The sequence below is a fragment of the Schistocerca cancellata genome, unplaced genomic scaffold, assembly GCF_023864275.1.
Source record: "Schistocerca cancellata isolate TAMUIC-IGC-003103 unplaced genomic scaffold, iqSchCanc2.1 HiC_scaffold_431, whole genome shotgun sequence".
Classification (NCBI taxonomy): domain Eukaryota; kingdom Metazoa; phylum Arthropoda; class Insecta; order Orthoptera; family Acrididae; genus Schistocerca; species Schistocerca cancellata.
In genome coordinates, this window is record NW_026046448.1 from 47,579 (window position 1) to 72,011 (window position 24,433).

General features: G+C 51.9%; 13 non-coding genes across 13 annotated transcripts; all 13 read right to left on the bottom strand.

The window, feature by feature from the left end:
• Positions 1–5,399: 5,399 nt before the first annotated feature.
• Trnal-uag (transfer RNA leucine (anticodon UAG)) lies at positions 5,400–5,481 on the bottom strand. Its single transcript has one exon. It is a non-coding gene; the product is annotated as a tRNA-Leu (tRNA).
• A 439-nt stretch (positions 5,482–5,920) lies between these two features.
• On the bottom strand, positions 5,921–5,992 carry Trnah-gug (transfer RNA histidin (anticodon GUG)). Its single transcript has one exon. It is a non-coding gene; the product is annotated as a tRNA-His (tRNA).
• A 364-nt stretch (positions 5,993–6,356) lies between these two features.
• On the bottom strand, positions 6,357–6,428 carry Trnae-cuc (transfer RNA glutamic acid (anticodon CUC)). Its single transcript has one exon. It is a non-coding gene; the product is annotated as a tRNA-Glu (tRNA).
• Positions 6,429–6,872: 444 nt separating this feature from the next.
• Positions 6,873–6,954, bottom strand: Trnal-uag (transfer RNA leucine (anticodon UAG)). The gene has a single exon. It is a non-coding gene; the product is annotated as a tRNA-Leu (tRNA).
• Positions 6,955–7,393: 439 nt separating this feature from the next.
• Positions 7,394–7,465, bottom strand: Trnah-gug (transfer RNA histidin (anticodon GUG)). Its single transcript has one exon. It is a non-coding gene; the product is annotated as a tRNA-His (tRNA).
• Positions 7,466–7,829: 364 nt separating this feature from the next.
• Trnae-cuc (transfer RNA glutamic acid (anticodon CUC)) lies at positions 7,830–7,901 on the bottom strand. The gene has a single exon. It is a non-coding gene; the product is annotated as a tRNA-Glu (tRNA).
• A 444-nt stretch (positions 7,902–8,345) lies between these two features.
• On the bottom strand, positions 8,346–8,427 carry Trnal-uag (transfer RNA leucine (anticodon UAG)). The gene has a single exon. It is a non-coding gene; the product is annotated as a tRNA-Leu (tRNA).
• Positions 8,428–8,866: 439 nt separating this feature from the next.
• On the bottom strand, positions 8,867–8,938 carry Trnah-gug (transfer RNA histidin (anticodon GUG)). Its single transcript has one exon. It is a non-coding gene; the product is annotated as a tRNA-His (tRNA).
• Positions 8,939–9,302: 364 nt separating this feature from the next.
• On the bottom strand, positions 9,303–9,374 carry Trnae-cuc (transfer RNA glutamic acid (anticodon CUC)). Its single transcript has one exon. It is a non-coding gene; the product is annotated as a tRNA-Glu (tRNA).
• A 13,306-nt stretch (positions 9,375–22,680) lies between these two features.
• Positions 22,681–22,752, bottom strand: Trnah-gug (transfer RNA histidin (anticodon GUG)). The gene has a single exon. It is a non-coding gene; the product is annotated as a tRNA-His (tRNA).
• A 374-nt stretch (positions 22,753–23,126) lies between these two features.
• Positions 23,127–23,198, bottom strand: Trnae-cuc (transfer RNA glutamic acid (anticodon CUC)). Its single transcript has one exon. It is a non-coding gene; the product is annotated as a tRNA-Glu (tRNA).
• Positions 23,199–23,642: 444 nt separating this feature from the next.
• Trnal-uag (transfer RNA leucine (anticodon UAG)) lies at positions 23,643–23,724 on the bottom strand. Its single transcript has one exon. It is a non-coding gene; the product is annotated as a tRNA-Leu (tRNA).
• A 439-nt stretch (positions 23,725–24,163) lies between these two features.
• Trnah-gug (transfer RNA histidin (anticodon GUG)) lies at positions 24,164–24,235 on the bottom strand. The gene has a single exon. It is a non-coding gene; the product is annotated as a tRNA-His (tRNA).
• Between the last annotated feature and the right edge of the window lie 198 nt (positions 24,236–24,433).

Below are 24,433 nucleotides of genomic sequence, written 5' to 3' on the forward strand. Positions count from 1 at the left end.
TAAGCATGTACTGCTGAAACGCTAGGCGTTCATCCTCCTCAAGACAAGTGACGACAAAATGTACAAAATGGCCAATCAACCACATGACTGTATTAAGCTTCGTCCGCGGAAAGAAATAAGAATCGGGCCGTACGATGATATCAATGGTATAAGCGGCTTCAGCAGACCTAGTTACAAAAGCCAGTTGTTTCCTGAGCCAACGCCAATTTGCAAGGTGGCCACAACAGGTGAATCGATGCTCAAGGGTATCCAGGAGACCACACCGAGTACATTTGTCCGTGTCAGAAAGACCAATGCGCTGCAGTCGTACATTTGTGGGGATCAAATTATTAATTACCCTATACCACGTGGACGTCACGGCCATAGAGTGGATCGGCAAACTAACATTCTTCCAGACGTTCCTCCAGGAGACAGATGGAGACGCCAGTTCTATTGGATTGGGACCGTCCTGCCCCTTCCAGCGGGCAATCAAAAACTTGGTCGTTGGCACAGGTCGCCGCAAAAAGACGTCACCGAGGTAGCTCACCGCAATATAAAATTCCCGGATGTGCTTCAACTTAAAATTGAGGCGACCGACGTCGACAGGTGGAGCAAGACTCCCCGGACGCACGACAGTAAAAAGCTTGGACGTAATGGAACTCACTTCTTGTGTGACAATGAGAGTCGTACGGCGGACGTACAACGCTGACGCCTTGCGAGTAATGTCAGAGAGGCCCAAACCTCCGGAGAGACGCGGTTTCGTCATAACCTCGTATCGTAACCTGAATAGATGGCCCTTCCATATAAACCTGCTGGACAATTGGCGCAACCTTTTCGCCACCATCAGGGGAAGTGGGAACAGCTGAGCAACATAATAGGATTTACATAAAACGTACGTGTCTAAAATGCGAACTTTTTGCAAAATGTTAAGAGAACGCTGCTCATGGACCATCAGAGCACCCTGTATCTTCTCGGTGACAGATTTCCAATTGAGAGCCGCCATTTTGAGAGGACACCGATCAACGATAATCCCCAAGGACGTATGGCGATCGACAAAAGTGGCCCAAGGTACATCAACACCGCGAAATCCTCGAATGTCAAGGATCTTGCATTTGCCGTGATTAAGACGTGCTCCAGAGACACGACAGTAAGTATCAACTGCCCCTTTCAATAACGGGATATCTGTACGCTGACGGAGGAGAACAACGACATCATCCGCGTATGCCTTAATAGTGAGGGTCCCACCAGAGAGGGACATACCCTGAAGCTTGAGAGCAATGGTCCGAAGCAGTGGTTCCAGGGACAACACGAATAAGGACATAGAGAGCGGACTGCCCTGAGGCACCCCGCGGCGGATATCAATGGGCGGCGTCAGCTGCCCATTGACAGACACCCGGGCAGTTATTCCCCTATACAAGTTGCCAAGAACACCACGGGACGAGGCGTTAAAACCTATTATACCTAAAACACGATCTAAAAACACATGATTAACGTGATCAAAAGCCTTATAAAAATCTAGGAAAGCAAAAGCACACTGAACATTGGTAACCGCCGCAACCGAGACAACATCCCGATATTCGGCTACAGGAGTCAGAATAGATCTATCATTTAAACAACATTGATGTGCACCAATCACATCCCGAAGCAGTGAAGATAATCGGCTATTGAGCGCTCTAGCAGCCGTCTTGTAGTCGAAGTTCAGCAATGTGAGCGGACGAAGATTGGCAGCAGATATACGACCAGAGGACTTAGGAATTAAAACAATTTTCCCTACTTTAAAATCGGCAGGCACATCCATCCCCCTGACAATCTCATTTAAAATCTGCGTTAAAGTGCCGCCCAAAAGAGGCCAAAAACGAAGATAAAATTCTTTAGGTAGGCCGTCTGGACCCGGCGATTTACCAGACGGAGAGCGAGCAATAAAATCGAAAACATCATCGACCTGGAACTCCCGGAGAAAGTCGCCGTTCGCATCAGGCGCGATCGTCGCAGTAAGATCTCCAAGAACATCATCCGCAAGGGACTCCCCAGAATCATCGGCAGAATACAGACTAGTGTAATACTGGTGGAGAGCTCGAACCATTTCCTCCTGTACAATAAGCTGCCGTCCATCATCCACCGTAAGTGAAGAGATAAAGGAGCGACGACGACGAGTCTGATGCCGTAGCAGGTGGTACAAAGATGTCAGCTCACCTGCAACGAGAGAGGGAGGTTTCGACTTAACTCGCAGACCATCCATCTGTCGTCGTTTGAGGGTCAAGAGCTTGGCTTTAATACGACGAACATCATGGATCCGCAGAGGAGAGGTATCTGCTGCGTCATAGAGGTCACGCAGGACAGAGTAGTAAAATTCGTACGTGGTCTTAAACTCACGCGCCCTTGCAGCACAGTAAAAAATCAAAGTCTGACGAATCTTGGGCTTGGCAAACGCAGTCCACCAAACCAGCAAGGAGGGGTAACGCGGGACAGAGCGAAGACAGCGCTCCCACACGCCACGCATAACATCATCCATATCACTGTCGGCAAGGTGGGAAACATTTAACATCCACTGGGAACGATAAAGTTTTGCAGGTTGGCGATTAAAATTGACAGTTGCAGTAAAAGCACAATGGTCAGAAAAACTAGTAGGAATAACATCGACAGTAAGAATTTTATCACATAAAAAATCAGATAAATAAAATCTGTCGAGTCTACTGCATGAGGATGCGGTAAAAAACGTAAACTTCACCAGGGTTGGATATTTGTGTTCCCAAACATCCCGCAGGTGCATCGTACGAACCAAGTCATGTAAATCTCGGCAATAATTAAAATTTGGGGACTGATCTTCAGGGCGTAAAACACAATTAAAATCGCCTCCTAACAGGAGGCTGCGAGGGCTCTTGCGCAAAAGATAAATAATCTCTTCCTTATAAAAACGCGATCGAGCCACAGCGTGACCCGAACCAGAGGGGGCATACAAAACAACTAGGCTGAGATCAAAAAGACGACAACCAATCCCACGGCCAGAGTCAAGGAATTCAACGTCAGTAATAGGAATACCTTCTCGAAAGAAAAGAGCAGTTCCTGTCGAATATTCCGGTGCGACATTAAAAACAGTTCGAAAACCAGGTAGAGAGAGATCAGAAAACAACACTTCCTGCAAAAACACGACGTCCGCACAGGAGTCGTAAATAAACTGCCGCAAAGAGGCAATGCGAACGTCGGACTCAATGCGGTTAACATTTAAGGTAAGAAAGGTGTATGCTTGAACCATGGAGAGAAAAGCGAGAGAAGAAATCACCTACACCGACGCACCAACGTCACAGTCCATAGCAGGGGAGACGGAGGAATCCGAGAGAGGGGGACGGCTACCCCGTTCCGCGGATCCCTTACGCTTCGGTTTTTTACGAACAGCATTGACGTTCGGCTGAACGCGTAACTTGCGACGGCTGACGGGCAAGGAGGCTTCAGCCGCCGGTGACGTAGGAGGGTCAAGTTCTGTATCCGACATCACCCGCGCCGGTCCACATTCGGGATCCGGGGTCGCGGGGGAAACATCCGACGAAACGGACTGGTCGACACCTACACTAGCATCCGGCAAACATGGACTACACGGGTGCGAAACTTGAGCAGGAAGGTCCGAAGGCGGAAAGGTGGAAGGAAGCGGAGCAGCTCCGCCGGCAGAGGTGTGGGGCAGCGAAGCAGGAAGTTGGTGCGGCTCCACTTGTTGTGACAACGAAGTCGGTTCGGAAGACGGCGCCAACTCGCCCGACCGACGATCCGACGCGAGAGAAGCCGCATCGGAGGCCGGGGGGGCGGCAGCAGCCGCCACCGGAACCGCTACCTCAGGAGGGCAAGGAGCATCGACATTACTCTGCGGCGCGGAGGGCGCTGGTCGCTCGGACTGGAGCATCTCAGGGAGATCCTCATCTGTACTATTCCCATCTTGTGCGCGACGCCGTTTATGATTCAAAAGCGGCACACCCACAGGAGGAGCAGACGGAACAACATCAGATTTAGCCCGCAAAGGAGGAAATTCTTTGTCAGGGGTATGCAAAACCGGTGGCGGGGTGCTACTACCATTGGACTGGTCTACACCAAGAGCAGAACCACCTGCAACGAGGTCAGCGACCGTTAACTTGCGACGCTGTTCGAGAGAATTTTTTAAAACAAAAACCCTTCGCGGACAGTTGGTACGCACGTGACCACTCTCATTGCACAAAAAACAGGTACCAACCTGACCACTATATGTAACGTGGACACGATATCCACCGATCTGCAGGTGAGACGGAATATTCTGCTTTACGTGCATTTCGACCGAGCGAATACCACTGTAACATTGCAGGCGATGTTGGCTCGACCAGCGTTCAAGACGAATACTTTTAACATCACCATACTTGAGTAAACCCTCCTTAAGATAAACATTGTCCACCTCCGGCGGAAGGTTGTATACACGAACACTGGTATACGTGATAGAAGCATTGGAAAGCAGCACGGTACTTACAGAATCATCCCGATGCCGAAAGAGAACCTGATGACCAAATTTGGAAAGAATTCTATCAACTTGAAGGGGGTCCATAAACTTAACAAAGAATACATACAGCTCGGTATCAAAATAAGCAGTGTGCACCTGATCCGAATTAATACCGAATGTGTCTACTAACCAATCATGGACCTCAAGGGAACTAGGTTGCACATGGCGGGTTGACTTGTCAAATGCAAAACTGACTGTAGCCTGGCGAGGAATTACCTGAGACGACATGGTTAAACGATGCGGTCGAAACCGCTACACAGAACACACTTAAAGAAGCACAACAAGAAACACCAAGGACGAACCAAAACGTAGAAACACTCTCAGAAGTTACAACACAACACGTAAACAAACGATATTCCACTAGACGTAACGCTACGGCGGAGCGGAAGACTAAGCACGTCCACACTGCACGGCGTCTGAAGCGGAACTGAGCCAGGTATCCTAGCCACTAGACTACACCGGATTACAACGCCAGTGCTCCTCCAGCGAACGCAGCAACCACCCACGATTAACTGACGACAACTGTAAAAAATCCACTCTCGCACGCTGTAGAGCGGCATGCTCTGGACGCATATCGTGGAGACGAACGCCAGCAGTGATGAGAGCAAAAGGCGCCTACAAATCCTGCCGTTGCACCACGTACTGTTCTACGACACTTCACGAAGCAGACGCTCACGCCTTGTTGTGCTGTTTCCTTTGCGGGCAATGAGTGCATGTGACTTCGATGCAGGAAACATTACACGTTTGGCAGCAGTGGGATTCGAACCCACGCCTCCGAAGAGACTTGTGCCTGAAACCAGCGCCTGAGACCGCTCGGCCACGCTACCTACGCAACACGCGCGTCACATGAGCTGCGACCTACTCCACGAGAACACACAGCAACGGCACAAAAATGAGACGCCAAAATTGGCAACGGTGGGATTCGAACCCACGCCTCAGAAAAGACTGGTGCCTAAAACCAGCGCCTTAGACCGCTCGGCCACGTTACCCTTGCAAGAGCGGCGGCAAAACGTTCCCTTTGTACTACAAAGATCACTTCGAAATGGAAGTATCTTGGCAATCGCCGTGCCATGTATTTTCACTGCTCTCCCACTGGAAGCGTCTCTTTAGGCCACCCACAACAAGAAAATGCCGTGCCCGCCATATGGTAGCGACGCCACTTGTCTGTAGCTGTCGTAGTTAAGGAGACAGCATCAAGAGACGTTTTCGTGCCGTGACCAGGTTTCGAACCTGGGCTTTCCGTAACCACTAAAGTATCGTAGCTGTACCTGTCAGGCGGAGCTAGAATGCTCCATGTAACAAACATATGTGAGCTCAAGTACAAACTGCGGCCTGCGGAACACGAGTGAAAAACCAAGAAAGCACTGTGATTTCGAGTACTCGTGCACTATCGTCAATGCAACGGCAGCAAGGAAAAACTTTCAAAATTGCCGTGACCAGGATTCGAACCTGGGTTATTGCGGCCACAACGCAATGTCCTAACCACTAGACGATCACGGCCACGGAGGCGCCCCCGAAAGCAGCTGGCTGGAATGCAAGTGTCGATACACAGCAAAGCCTAGGCCAAGGTGTACGCCACAGCAGTGGCAGACACGGTCTCCATCACATGCATACGAGCAGATGAACGTGCCTGCGCTGTCGGGACACTAACTACAGTGGTTAGCTGCATTCACCTCCGTGGCAATGTCTTGCAGTCCTCCAAGCCTCTTGACTACAGACATGTGACTCGATAACAAGTGGACAGACACAGCATCTCTCTCGCCGTCGGGTGTTGCCACGAATCATACTTAACGTGGCTTTCTGCACGCGTCAGCGTAGCGTCAGTCGAGACAAGTCGCATAAGAGGAGCAACAAAAACGCGCATTTCCGGTACCGGGAATCGAACCCGGGACTCCTGGGTGAGAGCCAGGTATCCTAGCCACTAGACTACACCGGATTACAACGCCAGTGCTCCTCCAGCGAACGCAGCAACCACCCACGATTAACTGACGACAACTGTAAAAAATCCACTCTCGCACGCTATAGAGCGGCATGCTCTGGACGCATATCGTGGAGACGAACGCCAGCAGTGATGAGAGCAAAAGGCGCCTACAAATCCTGCCGTTGCACCACGTACTGTTCTACGACACTTCACGAAGCAGACGCTCACGCCTTGTTGTGCTGTTTCCTTTGCGGGCAATGAGTGCATGTGACTTCGATGCAGGAAACATTACACGTTTGGCAGCAGTGGGATTCGAACCCACGCCTCCGAAGAGACTTGTGCCTGAAACCAGCGCCTGAGACCGCTCGGCCACGCTACCTACGCAACACGCGCGTCACATGAGCTGCGTCCTACTCCACGAGAACACACAGCAACGGCACAAAAATGAGACGCCAAAATTGGCAACGGTGGGATTCGAACCCACGCCTCAGAAGAGACTGGTGCCTAAAACCAGCGCCTTAGACCGCTCGGCCACGTTACCCTTGCAAGAGCGGCGGCAAAACGTTTCCTTTGTACTACAAAGATCACTTCGAAATGGAAGTATCTTGGCAATCGCCGTGCCATGTATTTTCACTGCTCTCCCACTGGAAGCGTCTCTTTAGGCCACCCACAACAAGAAAATGCCGTGCCCGCCATATGGTAGCGACGCCACTTGTCTGTAGCTGTCGTAGTTAAGGAGACAGCATCAAGAGACGTTTTCGTGCCGTGACCAGGTTTCGAACCTGGGCTTTCCGTAACCACTAAAGTATCGTAGCTGTACCTGTCAGGCGGAGCTAGAATGCTCCATGTAACAAACATATGTGAGCTCAAGTACAAACTGCGGCCTGCGGAACACGAGTGAAAAACCAAGAAAGCACTGTGATTTCGAGTACTCGTGCACTATCGTCAATGCAACGGCAGCAAGGAAAAACTTTCAAAATTGCCGTGACCAGGATTCGAACCTGGGTTATTGCGGCCACAACGCAATGTCCTAACCACTAGACGATCACGGCCACGGAGGCGCCCCCGAAAGCAGCTGGCTGGAATGCAAGTGTCGATACACAGCAAAGCCTAGGCCAAGGTGTACGCCACAGCAGTGGCAGACACGGTCTCCATCACATGCATACGAGCAGATGAACGTGCCTGCGCTGTCGGGACACTAACTACAGTGGTTAGCTGCATTCACCTCCGTGGCAATGTCTTGCAGTCCTCCAAGCCTCTTGACTACAGACATGTGACTCGATAACAAGTGGACAGACACAGCATCTCTCTCGCCGTCGGGTGTTGCCACGAATCATACTTAACGTGGCTTTCTGCACGCGTCAGCGTAGCGTCAGTCGAGACAAGTCGCATAAGAGGAGCAACAAAAACGCGCATTTCCGGTACCGGGAATCGAACCCGGGACTCCTGGGTGAGAGCCAGGTATCCTAGCCACTAGACTACACCGGATTACAACGCCAGTGCTCCTCCAGCGAACGCAGCAACCACCCACGATTAACTGACGACAACTGTAAAAAATCCACTCTCGCACGCTATAGAGCGGCATGCTCTGGACGCATATCGTGGAGACGAACGCCAGCAGTGATGAGAGCAAAAGGCGCCTACAAATCCTGCCGTTGCACCACGTACTGTTCTACGACACTTCACGAAGCAGACGCTCACGCCTTGTTGTGCTGTTTCCTTTGCGGGCAATGAGTGCATGTGACTTCGATGCAGGAAACATTACACGTTTGGCAGCAGTGGGATTCGAACCCACGCCTCCGAAGAGACTTGTGCCTGAAACCAGCGCCTGAGACCGCTCGGCCACGCTACCTACGCAACACGCGCGTCACATGAGCTGCGACCTACTCCACGAGAACACACAGCAACGGCACAAAAATGAGACGCCAAAATTGGCAACGGTGGGATTCGAACCCACGCCTCAGAAGAGACTGGTGCCTAAAACCAGCGCCTTAGACCGCTCGGCCACGTTACCCTTGCAAGAGCGGCGGCAAAACGTTCCCTTTGTACTACAAAGATCACTTCGAAATGGAAGTATCTTGGCAATCGCCGTGCCATGTATTTTCACTGCTCTCCCACTGGAAGCGTCTCTTTAGGCCACCCACAACAAGAAAATGCCGTGCCCGCCATATGGTAGCGACGCCACTTGTCTGTAGCTGTCGTAGTTAAGGAGACAGCATCAAGAGACGTTTTCGTGCCGTGACCAGGTTTCGAACCTGGGCTTTCCGTAACCACTAAAGTATCGTAGCTGTACCTGTCAGGCGGAGCTAGAATGCTCCATGTAACAAACATATGTGAGCTCAAGTACAAACTGCGGCCTGCGGAACACGAGTGAAAAACCAAGAAAGCACTGTGATTTCGAGTACTCGTGCACTATCGTCAATGCAACGGCAGCAAGGAAAAACTTTCAAAATTGCCGTGACCAGGATTCGAACCTGGGTTATTGCGGCCACAACGCAATGTCCTAACCACTAGACGATCACGGCCACGGAGGCGCCCCCGAAAGCAGCTGGCTGGAATGCAAGTGTCGATACACAGCAAAGCCTAGGCCAAGGTGTACGCCACAGCAGTGGCAGACACGGTCTCCATCACATGCATACGAGCAGATCAACGTGCCTGCGCTGTCGGGACACTAACTACAGTGGTTAGCTGCATTCACCTCCGTGGCAATGTCTTGCAGTCCTCCAAGCCTCTTGACTACAGACATGTGACTCGATAACAAGTGGACAGACACAGCATCTCTCTCGCCGTCGGGTGTTGCCACGAATCATACTTAACGTGGCTTTCTGCACGCGTCAGCGTAGCGTCAGTCGAGACAAGTCGCATAAGAGGAGCAACAAAAACGCGCATTTCCGGTACCGGGAATCGAACCCGGGACTCCTGGGTGAGAGCCAGGTATCCTAGCCACTAGACTACACCGGATTACAACGCCAGTGCTCCTCCAGCGAACGCAGCAACCACCCACGATTAACTGACGACAACTGTAAAAAATCCACTCTCGCACGCTATAGAGCGGCATGCTCTGGACGCATATCGTGGAGACGAACGCCAGCAGTGATGAGAGCAAAAGGCGCCTACAAATCCTGCCGTTGCACCACGTACTGTTCTACGACACTTCACGAAGCAGACGCTCACGCCTTGTTGTGCTGTTTCCTTTGCGGGCAATGAGTGCATGTGACTTCGATGCAGGAAACATTACACGTTTGGCAGCAGTGGGATTCGAACCCACGCCTCCGAAGAGACTTGTGCCTGAAACCAGCGCCTGAGACCGCTCGGCCACGCTACCTACGCAACACGCGCGTCACATGAGCTGCGTCCTACTCCACGAGAACACACAGCAACGGCACAAAAATGAGACGCCAAAATTGGCAACTTTTTTTTTTTTTTTTTTTTTTTTTTTTTTTTTTTTTTTTTTTTTTTTTTGACTTGTGCCTGAAACCAGCGCCTGAGACCGCTCGGCCACGCTACCTACGCAACACGCGCGTCACATGAGCTGCGTCCTACTCCACGAGAACACACAGCAACGGCACAAAAATGAGACGCCAAAATTGGCAACTTTTTTTTTCTTTTTTTTTTTTTTTTTTTTCGGGCCTCCCAACTCCCCTTATAGCCCGGCCTTGCGCTCTCCAAATACGCCTTCTTCGGCGAGCTTCTTTAGCTATAAAATGAAACGGTGCTTCTTGCAAACAGAAAAGACGAATTGTCGCACTGTCCATGCAGTTGAAAATCGTAAACTTCTCGGTATGATTCCTCGAACGTCGACTTCCTGTGAAAGACGTTAATGTTCAAGTTGAAGTTATGGAATCGGAGATACTGAATTTCCGCGAGGAATGTTTCTTGTAGCTGTTCACCGCTAGCGAAGCATCGAAGGAAAACCAAAAACCTCTTGAAGTGAAAGTACATGCCTATAATGACAGCGAATCAGTCGCATTGCGCCTACACTCCATAAAATAAAGATATAATAATAGCGCATCATGCGCTGTTCACCTAAACTCAATTAAAAGCAAGAATAAAATTTGGAAAAAAGAAGAAAAAAGCAAATACTGCCTGAGTTAGTCCTCTCAGTCATAGGGAAGGAACACCATTCACACGTCCCATGATATGATGTTCAAAAAGCTTCGTGGCGGCCATTAAAATAAGTAATGAAAAAAGTCATAAAAAATAAAAAGAGCGACACATGTCAAAGGAATGAGTAGACTCCTGAACGTGCCGAACTGTCTGTCCGACAAGTCGAAGGAAAACACAAGTCTCTCCGACGGGTTAAAATAAAGTAAAAATTCTCCTTTCTTGAAAACCAAAACAAGCTCGTGCGCCACGCATCCGTGATGGGACGCCGATGTCGTAGGAACCAGACGATGAAAATAAGGAATAAAAACAGAAAGAAATCACTGCATGACAGCTAAACACAAACACACACGAACACAGGAGAAAACTGTATTAAACTTTTCGTCGTAATTTCCACGTTGCAGTCCTGCACAAGCGTAAGCATCGTACTTATTCAATTATTCACTCTTCCTGTAGTATTCAATTTGCATTAACTATGTTTCCGGAGCCGGAGACAATTCCAAATACAGAAGGAAATAAAGGTCGCAGCAGTGAAGTGTGGATTACAACAGTTTGTCGTGGGCAAATGCGAGTGCAATTTGCAGAAAATTGGCAAATAGTTTGTGATAGTCTTTCCTGGTTTTAGTGAGGTCATGTTGCGTGGACAAATAAACCAGATAGGCATAGTCGTCCGTCAGTCGCAAGTGCAGGATGGCGAACACAGTGTGAGCCACGATCCATGCAGTGGCGGCACGCTTCGTATGCGGATATGGTTTGAAGTCCGGGATCAAAGCCGTGTCCGCAGAAAAACTGGCAACGCTGGTCCGATTGATAAGTGCGAGCATCCTGGCGGCAATGTTCCAAGTCGACTGTGACCTCAGGCACACGAAACGATGTTCTAAGGTGTCGTCCTGTCGACAGTCTTCACACAAGCTCGATGGAGATAAGTGGATGCGGCTCAGCTTTTCGTTGGTGGGGAGGATTCTGTTAACCACTTGGTACCAAAAGCTGCTGACTTCCGCTGACAGGAAGGGAGCGTGAACGTGAGCCCACGCCGTCCTCCACGCAGATCGCGGGTAGCGCGCCTCCATCTTATTGCCGACTGGCCGTCCGCGTAGTCCCTGGTAAACACCTTTCACAGTTCGTGTACGATGGTCGAGGATGTCAGCGGCGAGATAACTTTTCTGAATGAAATATTCACGAACATGACGCAGCTGAAACGGTATTGTAGTCGGGTCGAGAGGTGCTTCTTCAGATAGAGGACGATGAATAGCGAACAGAACAGCTGTTGGACCCGACGGATCCTGTTCTATGGTGACGCTCGTCCGATGAAGGAGCAACGCAGCGGCTTTCATAGCAAAATGAATGAGGCCGAGTCCACCCTGTTCGCGCGGCAAAGTACATGTGTCGTAAGACACCTTGAAAATATGTCCCCGCCACAATAGCCAATAGACTGCCTGTGTTATAGCTCTGCCCAAATTCTTAGGTACCTGAAATAACTGAGCGAGATACCAGGCCTTACTGAGCAAGAAAACATTGATTAAACGCACCCGCTGTGTTAATGCTAGGGTGCGAGTAGCAGACAGGCTAGCCATAGCTCTTATGCCATTTAAGACAATACGCCAGTTGTAGGACGCAGTCTGTAACAGATTGGCTTGAAAGCGAACACCCAAAATTTTGTGTTCCTGTTTCACTGTAAACCATGGGCGTTTGAAGCCCCGTGTCGCCGCATAAATAGGCAGAAAAACCGTCTTACGGGTATTGATGCTCGCACCGGATGCTCGTTCATACTGGGTGAGAACCGCGCGTATTTTATCGAAGTCGGTAGCTGAGGACACCAAGAGGCCAAGGTCGTCAGCATACGCGCGACAAACGTGCTTCTCATCCCCAATACGGATTCCCCTACAAACACTGTGCAAATTTCGCAACAAAGGATCTAAGGAAATTGCGTAAAGCGCCATGGACAGAGGGCACCCTTGTTTGACTGAACAGCAGAGCGGAACAGGTTCCGACAACAAGCCATTGATGCTAATCCGTGAGGTGGAATTTTTGAAAAGGTTAAAAATCATAGTTATATACTTTACACCGAAACCAAATTTCTGTAGCACTCGCCGGAGATATAAGTGGCTAACTCTGTCAAAAGCCATTGCAAAATCGATGGATAAAATGCCAAAAGGAATCCTATTCGTCGAAGCATAGGCAATGGCATCTCGGTATGTCGACACAGCACCATAGAGAGTGCGTTTCGGCACTGCACAGTATTGATAGGGACTAATCAGTTTTTTCATGACCAGCTTCAAGCGAGAGGAGACACATTTGGTAAAGAGTTTATAGTCACCATTAAGAAGGGTGATCGGTCTCAGATTGCACAGTTTCCTGGTGACTGGAACCTTTGGAGCCAAGACCACAATGCCTTCCAGGAAGGACGCGGGGACATCCACGCCATTTAATATTTCATTAAAAACATCAGTCAGGGCCGAGCCAAACAAGTGCCAAAAATGTATATAAAATTCCGGTGGCAACCCATCAGCGCCCGGTGATTTATTCTGGGAACAGAGGGTTAAGACATCACGCACTTCCTCCACGGTAAAGTTTTCTGTGAGGCGACGGCGATCCGCTACGGATAAGACGTATGGAACGTCGTGGAGAAGCTCGGAAATCGCGACAGCATCCGTGTATTTCGCACTGAAAAGTTCGACGAAGTGACGGTGGGCCTCGGCAAGAATTGCCGCCTGGCGATGAAGCCGCGCACCGTCAGCTGATTCCAGCTCTGTGACGTAACGTCGCCTGGCGCGCCGGCGTTCGCGCAGCTGATGAAATACGGAAGGCGCTTCATCAGCAAGCGGCCCGGGAGCCCGGCTCCGTACGACAGATCCGCGCAACGATTCCCTTTTCAAGTCCAGAAGACGGTGTTTTATACGCCGAATCGTCGCCATCCGAAGTGCGGGATTATTTGTGTGCAGGTGGATGGCATCATTTAAACAGCTTTCGTAAAATGTTAATGTAGATCGCTCCCAATGAGCAACATCCTGACTGAACTCCAGGATGGTCTTGCGGAATGCCGGCTTAACAAATTCTACCCACCAAGACAAGGTGGAGGCATATAGACCGCGATATTCCAGCACCCTCTGCCACACACGCACGATAACCGGCGCAAAATGTGGGTGTGAGAGATGTCGCACATTAAACTTCCATAATCGACTTGCGCGGGGTTTAATTGCCAATAGAGAATGAAAGCGGCAGACATACGCACAATGATCGGAAAAAATCACGGGGTGAACAGAGGATTCCGTAATACAGTGCTGTTTATCACGAGAAACATAAATTCTATCGAGCCGACTCCTTCCCGTGGGGTAAAAGAAAGTAAATCCCACGTCCCGCGGGTGTAAATAACACCACGAGTCAATTAAATTCATCTCCGTAACGAGCGTCTGTAATTCTAGGCACTTATACGGCCGTGGCTCCTGATCTCTATCTTCCAGCACGCAGTTAAAATCACCGCCCATGACTACAGGCAGGTGTGGGCCCCGTAAAAGGTGACAAATGTCACTACTGTAAAACACACGGCGATGCGGCTGCCCGTCGGCTCCAGAAGGGGCGTACACGTTAATATATCGGACGTTGTTGATCGTGCAAGCCACACCACGACCATTAGGATTGGTTGGTTGGTTTGGGGGATTAAAGGGACCAGACTGCTATGGTCATCGGTCCCTTTTTCCAAAGACAAAGAACACCCACAGAGAATAAAAACGAGGAACAAAAGAGATCACAGACGATACAGGACAAGAGAAACTGAGACAAAGACAAGACAAAACGAACTAAAAGCACACAGAGTGTGACGGTGGTTGGCCGACCAGAGAAATAAAAAAGGAAAAGCCAACCACTGGAAACACATTAAAAAATCAGTTTAAAACCGGAGGCCAAAGGCCAGAATCAACACAAAACAATAAGATAAAAACAGAAACACTCAGAGTAAAGAATAAAAACCCCCTGCCCGAATAAAACGTAAAACTAAGTCAGCCATAGCCGGGTCATCTGATAAAAGGGCAGGGAGCGAGGCAGGCAGTGCGAACGACTGCCTGAGCGCAGCTAAAAACGGACACTCCAATAAAACATGAACCACGGATAAAACGGAGCCGCAGCGACATAGAGGCGCAGCCTCACGGCGCAATAAGTGGCCGTGGGTAAGCCGAGTGTGCCCAATGCGCAGCCGGCAGAGGACAACAGACTCCTTGCGAGAAACCCGCAAGGAGGAGCGCCACACACCGGTAGCCCCCTTGATGGCCCGAAGTTTGTTGCGTGAAGGCAGGGCGCGCCATTCAGTGTCCCAAAGGTCCAGAATTTTGCGGCGTAGGAACGCCCGCAAATCGGTCTCCGGGAGGCCAACGTCCAGAGGTGGTGCACTAGTCGCCTCTTTCGCCAGCCGGTCAACATTCTCGTTGCCGGGGATCCCAACATGGCCTGGGGTCCACACGAAGACCGCAGAGCGGCCGCAACGCGCAAGAGTATGCAGGGACTCATGGATAGCCATCACCAGACGGGAACGAGGAAAACACTGGTCGAGTGCTCGTAAACTGCTCAGGGAATCGCTACAGATAACGAACGACTCACCTGAGCAGGAGCGGATATACTCTAGGGCTCGAAAGATGGCAACCAGCTCAGCAGTGTAAACGCTGCAGCCAGCCGGCAAAGAACGTTGTTCGGAATGGTTCCCTAGAGTGATCGCATACCCGACTCGACCAGCAACCATCGAGCCGTCGGTGTAAACAATGCCAGAGCCCTGATACGTGGCCAGGATGGAATAAAAGCGGCGGCGGAAGGCCTCTGGAGGGACTGAGTCCTTCGAGCCCTGTGCCAAGTCGAGCCGAAGGCAAGGGCGAGGAACGCACCACGGGGGTGTACGCAGAAGTGCCCGGAAAGGAGGTGGAACAGGGACAAGCCCAAGCCCGGAGAGAAGCTCCTTGACGCGTATGGCGATCGGACAACCCGACCGGGGCCGACGTTCCGGCAGACGGACGACTGACTGCGGGAACAGGAGACGATAGTTAGGATGCCCGGGCGAGCTTAGAACATGGGCAGCATAAGCGGCCAGCAAACGTTGGCGCCGGAACCGCAGTGGAGGGACACCTGCCTCCACGAGTAAGCTGTCCACAGGGCTGGTGCGGAAAGCACCAGTGGCAAGGCGTATCCCGCTGTGGAGGATTGGGTCCAGCACCCGCAACGCAGACGGGGATGCTGAGCCATATGCCAGGCACCCATAATCCAGACGGGACTGGATTAACGCCTGGTAGAGCCGTAACAGGGTAGAGCGGTCGGCTCCCCAGCGGGTGTGGCTCAAGCATCTCAGAGCGTTTAGATGCCGCCAACACGTCTGTTTAAGCTGCTGGATATGAGGCAGCCAAGTCAACCGGGCATCAAAAACCACCCCCAAAAACCTGTGGGTCTCCACCACAGCAAGGAGTTCGTCGGCAAGATAAAGCCGCGGCTCAGGATGGACTGTTCGGCGCCGGCAGAAATGTATAACGCGGGTCTTGGCTGCCGAAAACTGAAACCCATGCGCTACAGCCCAAGACTGCGCCTTACGGATAGCGCCCTGTAGCTGACGTTCAACAGCGGCAATGCCAGTAGAGCTGTAATAAAGGCAGAAGTCGTCAGCATACAGGGAAGCGGAGACAGAATTTCCCACGGCCGCAGCAAGCCCGTTAATGGCTATTAAAAACAGACAGACACTTAAAACAGAGCCCTGTGGCACACCGTTCTCCTGGACGTGGGAGGAACTATACGAGGCCGCGACTTGCACGCGGAAGGTACGACACGACAGAAAATTGCGGATAAAAATCGGCAGAGGACCCCGAAGACCCCATCCATGGAGCGTAGAAAGAATGTGATGACGCCACGTCGTATCGTACGCCTTCCGCATGTCGAAAAAGACAGCGACCAGGTGCTGACGGCGGGAAAAGGCAGTACGGATGGCCGACTCCAGGCTCACCAGATTGTCGGCGGCGGAGCGGCCTTTACGGAACCCACCCTGAGATGGAGCCAGAAGGCCTCGAGACTCCAGTACCCAATGCAAGCGCCGGCTCACCATCCGTTCAAGCAACTTGCAAAGAACGTTGGTGAGGCTAATGGGACGGTAGCTGTCCACCTCCAGAGGGTGCTTTCCAGGTTTCAAAACGGGGATAACAATGCCTTCCCGCCATTGCGACGGAAACTCCCCCTCGACCCAAAGACGGTTGTAAAGATCGAGAAGGCGCCGCTGGCAGTCCACTGAAAGGTGTTTCAGCATCTGACAGTGGATGCCATCTGGCCCAGGAGCGGTATCAGGGCAAGCAGCGAGGGCACTGCGAAATTCCCACTCACTAAATGGAGCATTGTAAGATTCCGGGTGGTTGGTGCGAAACGAAAGGCTCCGACGTTCCATCCGCTCTTTAATGGAGCGGAAGGCCTGGGGGTAATTCGCAGAAGCGGAACTCAGAGCAAAATGCTCTGCTAAGCGATTGGCAATGACGTCGGAGTCAGTACAAACTGCTCCATTCAGTGAGAGCGCAGGGACGCTGGCAGGTGGCCGATAGCCGTAGACGCGTCGAATCTTGGCCCAGACCTGCGAAGGAGTGACATGGAGGCCAATGGTGGACACATACCGCTCCCAGCACTCCTTCTTGCCTTGGCGGATAAGGAGGCGGGCCCGCGCACGCAGCCGTTTGAAGGCGATAAGGTGGTCGAGGGAGGGGTGTCGCTTGTGACGCTGGAGCGCCCGCCGGCGATCTTTAATCGCTTCAGCGATCTCAGGCGACCACCAAGGCACAGCCTTCCGCCGAGGGGACCCACAGGAATGGGGAATGGCAGATTCGGCGGCAGTAACGATGCCGGTGGTGACCGATTGAACGACCGCATCAATGTCATCGGTAGAGAGAGGCTCAAAAGCGGCAGTGGAGGAGAACAAGTCCCAGTCAGCCTTATTCATAGCCCATCTGCTAGGGTGCCCAGAAGAGGGGCGCTGTGGTAGTGACAAAAAGATCGGAAAATGGTCACTACCACACAGGTCGTCATGCACACTCCATTGGACAGACGGTAAGAGGCTATGGCTACAGATTGAAAGGTCAATGGCGGAGTAGGTGCCATGCGCCACACTGAAGTGTGTGAAGGCACCATCATTTAACAGCGAGAGATCGAGCTGCGACAATAAATGCTCAATGATGGCGCCTCGACCTGTTGCCACTGACCCACCCCACAGAGGGTTATGAGCGTTGAAGTCGCCCAATAGCAAGAAAGGTGGCGGCAATTGGGCGACCAGTGCAGCCAGGACATGCTGCGAGACATCACCATCCGGTGGAATGTAAAGGCTGCAGACGGTAACAGCCTGTGGCGTCCACACACGTACAGCGACAGCCTCTAAAGGCGTCTGGAGAGGGACAGACTCGCTGTGCAGAGTGTGAAGGATATAAATGCAGACGCCACCAGACACCCTTTCATAAGCTGCTCGGTTCTTGTAATAACCCCGATAGCCACGGAGGGCGGGGGTTCGCATCGCCGGAAACCAAGTTTCCTGCAGAGCAATGCAGAAGAAAGGGCGAAGGCTGAGAAGTTGGCGGAGCTCAGCTAGATGGTGGAAGAAACCGCTGCAGTTCCACTGGAGGATGGTATTAGCCATGGATGGGAAAGGCGTGAAGGGACTGGGGGGGGGGCAGATTACGCCTCCGGGGCCCCTGCTGCTACTGAGTCACCACCTGGACAACAGCTATCCACTGCATCCGAGGGACTGGCGAGATCCATGTCCTCAGCGGACGCCAGGATCTCCACCTCATCTTCGGACGCAGAGGGAGAAGGTTGCGGTGGGACAGGTGCCACCGCAATTTCAGGATGCTTGGGAGCCTTTTTCTTGGACTGCTTTGCGCGCTGAGCCTTAGGTGGTTCTGGCTGGGAGGGCCTCACTGGGTCAGTCTCTGGGACTGAAGACGAACGTGACGCCCTACGACCAGCGACCGGTGGTTGTTTGACAACCTTGCGGGTGTCCACTTTGGCACTGGGCAAAGCCTGGGATGGGAGGGCCCCAAGGGACCCCTTCCGAGCGGGAGGAGCCGAAGAAGGCTCACGCTTCTCCGGCTGTGAAGGGGGAACAGATGTCCCCGGTGGTTGGGGTGGTGTTGCTCCTGAAGTAGATGGACCAGGAGCAACAGGGAGGGAAGTGCCCCCCACAACCAAGGGGGCCGGTGAACGCTGACCGAGCTGAGATCGAACTGGTGTTGCAGCAGCGGCATAACTAGTTGGCATTGGCACAGGATGTAGCCGCTCAAATTTCCGCCTTGCCTCGGTGTAGGACAGGCGGTCCAGGGTCTTATATTCCATTATCTTCCTTTCTTTCTGGAAGATCCTACAGTCCGGCGAGCAGGGGGAATGGTGTTCTCCACAGTTAACACAGATAGGAGGCGGGGCACATGGAGTATCAGGATGCGAAGGACGTCCACAATCCCGACACGTGATGCTGGAAGTACAGCGAGATGACATGTGCCCGAACTTCCAGCATTTAAAACACCGCATCGGAGGAGGGATATATGGCTTCACATCACAACGGTAAACCATCACCTTAACCTTTTCGGGTAAGACATCACCCTCAAAGGCCAAGATGAAGGCACCGGTGGCTACCTGATTATCCCTCGGACCCCGATGGACGCGCCGGACGAAGTGAACACCTCGTCGTTCGAGGTTGGCGCGTAATTCATCGTCGGACTGCAGAAGAAGATCCCTGTGGAATATAATACCCTGGACCATGTTCAGACTCTTATGCGGCGTGATGGTAACTGAAACATCCCCCAACTTGTCACAATTGAGCAACCTCCGTGACTGGGCAGAGGATGCCGTTTTGATGAGCACAGAACCAGAGCGCATCTTGGACAAGCCCTCCACCTCCCCGAACTTGTCCTCTAAATGCTCCACAAAAAACTGGGGCTTGGTTGACATAAACGATTCCCCATCAACTCGCGTACACACAAGGAACCGGGGTGAATAGTCTCCACTGCCTTCTTTTGCCATACGTTCCTCCCATGGAGTGGCCAGGGAGGGAAATGATCGTGGATCGTATTTCCTGCCGTTGAGGTTAGACCTCGATCGCTTAGAGACTGCTGGTGGAGGCCCACCAGCGAGAGATGATGTACCACGCTTCATTGCGGGTCATCCGCCCTGATGCCACCTACTCCGACCAAGGGCCCTCCCCACGGGCGCCACCCAGCCACAGCAAAGGCCACCTGGCAGGATGGCCATTGCCGGGAGTCCCGATGCCCCAGGGCGATGGGCATCTACTCCTTGGCATACGTGGGGAGTTAACGGCGCAGGCATCAGTAGAGCGATCCCTGTGTTGTCAGGGGGCTACAACCAAGAGGGTACATGGCGGCCCCACCACAACGGACTGGCTACCGTGCTGGATCTTAGGTGCAAAAATGGCCAAGGTCGTCGTCGCAGTTAAAAGAAACGCTGCAGAGTGCAGTGTGGTAATCGCCCAAGAGATCGAAAACGAGCGGGACACCATTGCAACGACGAGAAAGACGGCTAAAGGTCTAATTGCACGATGGATACAGTGCACCATGTAAGGCGCCCTTCCCCAATTGGCTCGCTCTTCGGAATAATTTAGAAAGATGGAGGTCAAACCCGAGAGGGGACCATCACATAAGGCCGAAACATGTGAGACTCCTTTTAGTCGCCTCTTACGACAGGCAGGAATACCGCGGGCCTATTCTAACCCCCGAACCCGCAGGGGGGCGACCATTAGGAATGGTAGCAACATTACTATAGTCAAGATCAACACGAATTAAAATAGCAGTACCACAATTACACTCGATATCAAAGTTCAAGAGAACTTGATAGCCCGGAATTGAGTGTAGTAGATCTATCACAACCTCCTGCAAAAACACTACGTCAGCAGCAATGTAGTTTAAAAACCCCACAAAACTAGCAAACTTCACCGGTGACTCCAATTTATTAAGATTAATAGTAGCTACGACAGATGGAGGGCGTGCTACCATAGACTACAGGGAAAAACAAATAACACAAATTAGACGGCAGGAGCGGACTCACCCTCCTCCTCCATATCGTCTGCCCAGTCACAACGTGCAGACGGTGCAACCGAAGTAGGCGGTTCTTGTGTGGGAGGTGCAGACGCGGAATCCTGCGAAGAGGGGCGCGTGCGCCGCTGGGGAGTATCTTCAGCCTTACGCTTAACCGAATGTTGGGCCGGGTTCGTTGCCTGAGACGTCGTAGTGTCCATTACGAGATTTACATCAGAGCAGTGCAACATTTCCTTTAACTGTCGTACAACCTCTTCCCGCCTGTCTTCCGACACACTTGTAGTAGGCGCTGGCTGACTGCTCGCCACAGGACGTTGTTGACGACGTCCGGTAGCAACCGACGGCCGAGATTCGACTACGGGGCGGGGCAAGGGCTTGTGCGTCGGCTTTTGCACAGATTTTTGCTTTTGTTTCGACTTCGGACGTGGAACCTGCTTCCACTCCGGAGACGGGCTGCGTTCCCCGCGAGAAGAGGAACGTTTTTCTAAAATACGTGAACTACTGGCACTGCGGAAGCGTTCAGCATTTCCACGCCTCTCCGAAACACTTTCACGCCTTGGCTTTGGTTCCTGTGTGGCAGTAGCCCCGTCCGGAACACCTTGAGGTACGGATTGAGATGGTGACGGATCCACAACAGCAACAGGGGGGGTAGCCACCTGCACGGGTTCTGATGCGGTCCGCACCGGAACTTCAGGCAAGGCCGGAGGCGGAATCGATACAGTAGCTGCGGGAACTGACTGAGAAGGTACGGACATGTCTTGATCAGAAACAGTACCGGTTGCAGGGGCATCGGTATCCATCGCGACCGCAGCATCTAACGGTGTTTCCGTGTCCGCGGAACGTGCCGGTGAACGCGGAACACCTAACAAGACGGCAGCGTACGACTCGTCGTCATCTTGCCCACGGGGCGGCAACTGCACAGGGCGCCTACGCCGAGGACAATTTTGCCGAAAATGGTCTGTGGCATTACAATAGGAGCAGGTCTGGGGCTGACCACTATACGAAATAAAAGCCCGGTGGCCGGCCATAACCAAAAACGAAGGAACGTGCTTCCTCACAATCATTTTGACACTACGGATACCGTTCTCAACTTGATAGATGTAAGCGGACGACCACTTTTCTTTCGTAATCGACAAAACTGTGCCATAAGGCATAAGGCTACGAGCTATTGTCTCATTCCGAGTTTCAAACGGAAGATTGAATACTCGAACATTTCGGATACCAAAACCAGCATTCGACAGAGTCACATTGCTAATTGTTCCATCAGAGTGTTTGAACTTTCGTACACCACCGTTTTCACTAACGAGGGCATCACACAGTTCCGGACATTTCAATTTTACAAACAAAGAGTTCAGGAACGCGTCCAATTGCAAGCCTAGCACATCACTTTCAGGAATTTGCAAGTCATTTTTCATCCACGAATGAATTTCGAAAGCAGACGGTCGGGTTACGTTTCTGTCGAATTCGCATTGGATATTATTTTCGCGGTCTTCAGAATCCATCTTAACTTACAGTTCAGCTGACTACAGCAGCGAAGAAACAGTCACCGCGATGAACCACCGCCGACCGCGAAGCACACGTAAACACCGCCCGACACGCCGGAGCGAGCGCGCGATGTGTTCGGGCCCACGACTCCGAAGAGACTGGTGCCTAAAACCAGCGCCTTAGACCGCTCGGCCACGTTACCCTTGCAAGAGCGGCGGCAAAACGTTCCCTTTGTACTACAAAGATCACTTCGAAATGGAAGTATCTTGGCAATCGCCGTGCCATGTATTTTCACTGCTCTCCCACTGGAAGCGTCTCTTTAGGCCACCCACAACAAGAAAATGCCGTGCCCGCCATATGGTAGCGACGCCACTTGTCTGTAGCTGTCGTAGTTAAGGAGACAGCATCAAGAGACGTTTTCGTGCCGTGACCAGGTTTCGAACCTGGGCTTTCCGTAACCACTAAAGTATCGTAGCTGTACCTGTCAGGCGGAGCTAGAATGCTCCATGTAACAAACATATGTGAGCTCAAGTACAAACTGCGGCCTGCGGAACACGAGTGAAAAACCAAGAAAGCACTGTGATTTCGAGTACTCGTGCACTATCGTCAATGCAACGGCAGCAAGGAAAAACTTTCAAAATTGCCGTGACCAGGATTCGAACCTGGGTTATTGCGGCCACAACGCAATGTCCTAACCACTAGACGATCACGGCCACGGAGGCGCCCCCGAAAGCAGCTGGCTGGAATGCAAGTGTCGATACACAGCAAAGCCTAGGCCAAGGTGTACGCCACAGCAGTGGCAGACACGGTCTCCATCACATGCATACGAGCAGATCAACGTGCCTGCGCTGTCGGGACACTAACTACAGTGGTTAGCTGCATTCACCTCCGTGGCAATGTCTTGCAGTCCTCCAAGCCTCTTGACTACAGACATGTGACTCGATAACAAGTGGACAGACACAGCATCTCTCTCGCCGTCGGGTGTTGCCACGAATCATACTTAACGTGGCTTTCTGCACGCGTCAGCGTAGCGTCAGTCGAGACAAGTCGAGACAAGTCGCATAAGAGGAGCAACAAAAACGCGCATTTCCGGTACCGGGAATCGAACCCGGGACTCCTGGGTGAGAGCCAGGTATCCTAGCCACTAGACTACACCGGATTACAACGCCAGTGCTCCTCCAGCGAACGCAGCAACCACCCACGATTAACTGACGACAACTGTAAAAAATCCACTCTCGCACGCTATAGAGCGGCATGCTCTGGACGCATATCGTGGAGACGAACGCCAGCAGTGATGAGAGCAAAAGGCGCCTACAAATCCTGCCGTTGCACCACGTACTGTTCTACGACACTTCACGAAGCAGACGCTCACGCCTTGTTGTGCTGTTTCCTTTGCGGGCAATGAGTGCATGTGACTTCGATGCAGGAAACATTACACGTTTGGCAGCAGTGGGATTCGAACCCACGCCTCCGAAGAGACTTGTGCCTGAAACCAGCGCCTGAGACCGCTCGGCCACGCTACCTACGCAACACGCGCGTCACATGAGCTGCGACCTACTCCACGAGAACACACAGCAACGGCACAAAAATGAGACGCCAAAATTGGCAACGGTGGGATTCGAACCCACGCCTCAGAAGAGACTGGTGCCTAAAACCAGCGCCTTAGACCGCTCGGCCACGTTACCCTTGCAAGAGCGGCGGCAAAACGTTCCCTTTGTACTACAAAGATCACTTCGAAATGGAAGTATCTTGGCAATCGCCGTGCCATGTATTTTCACTGCTCTCCCACTGGAAGCGTCTCTTTAGGCCACCCACAACAAGAAAATGCCGTGCCCGCCATATGGTAGCGACGCCACTTGTCTGTAGCTGTCGTAGTTAAGGAGACAGCATCAAGAGACGTTTTCGTGCCGTGACCAGGTTTCGAACCTGGGCTTTCCGTAACCACTAAAGTATCGTAGCTGTACCTGTCAGGCGGAGCTAGAATGCTCCATGTAACAAACATATGTGAGCTCAAGTACAAACTGCGGCCTGCGGAACACGAGTGAAAAACCAAGAAAGCACTGTGATTTCGAGTACTCGTGCACTATCGTCAATGCAACGGCAGCAAGGAAAAACTTTCAAAATTGCCGTGACCAGGATTCGAACCTGGGTTATTGCGGCCACAACGCAATGTCCTAACCACTAGACGATCACGGCCACGGAGGCGCCCCCGAAAGCAGCTGGCTGGAATGCAAGTGTCGATACACAGCAAAGCCTAGGCCAAGGTGTACGCCACAGCAGTGGCAGACACGGTCTCCATCACATGCATACGAGCAGATGAACGTGCCTGCGCTGTCGGGACACTAACTACAGTGGTTAGCTGCATTCACCTCCGTGGCAATGTCTTGCAGTCCT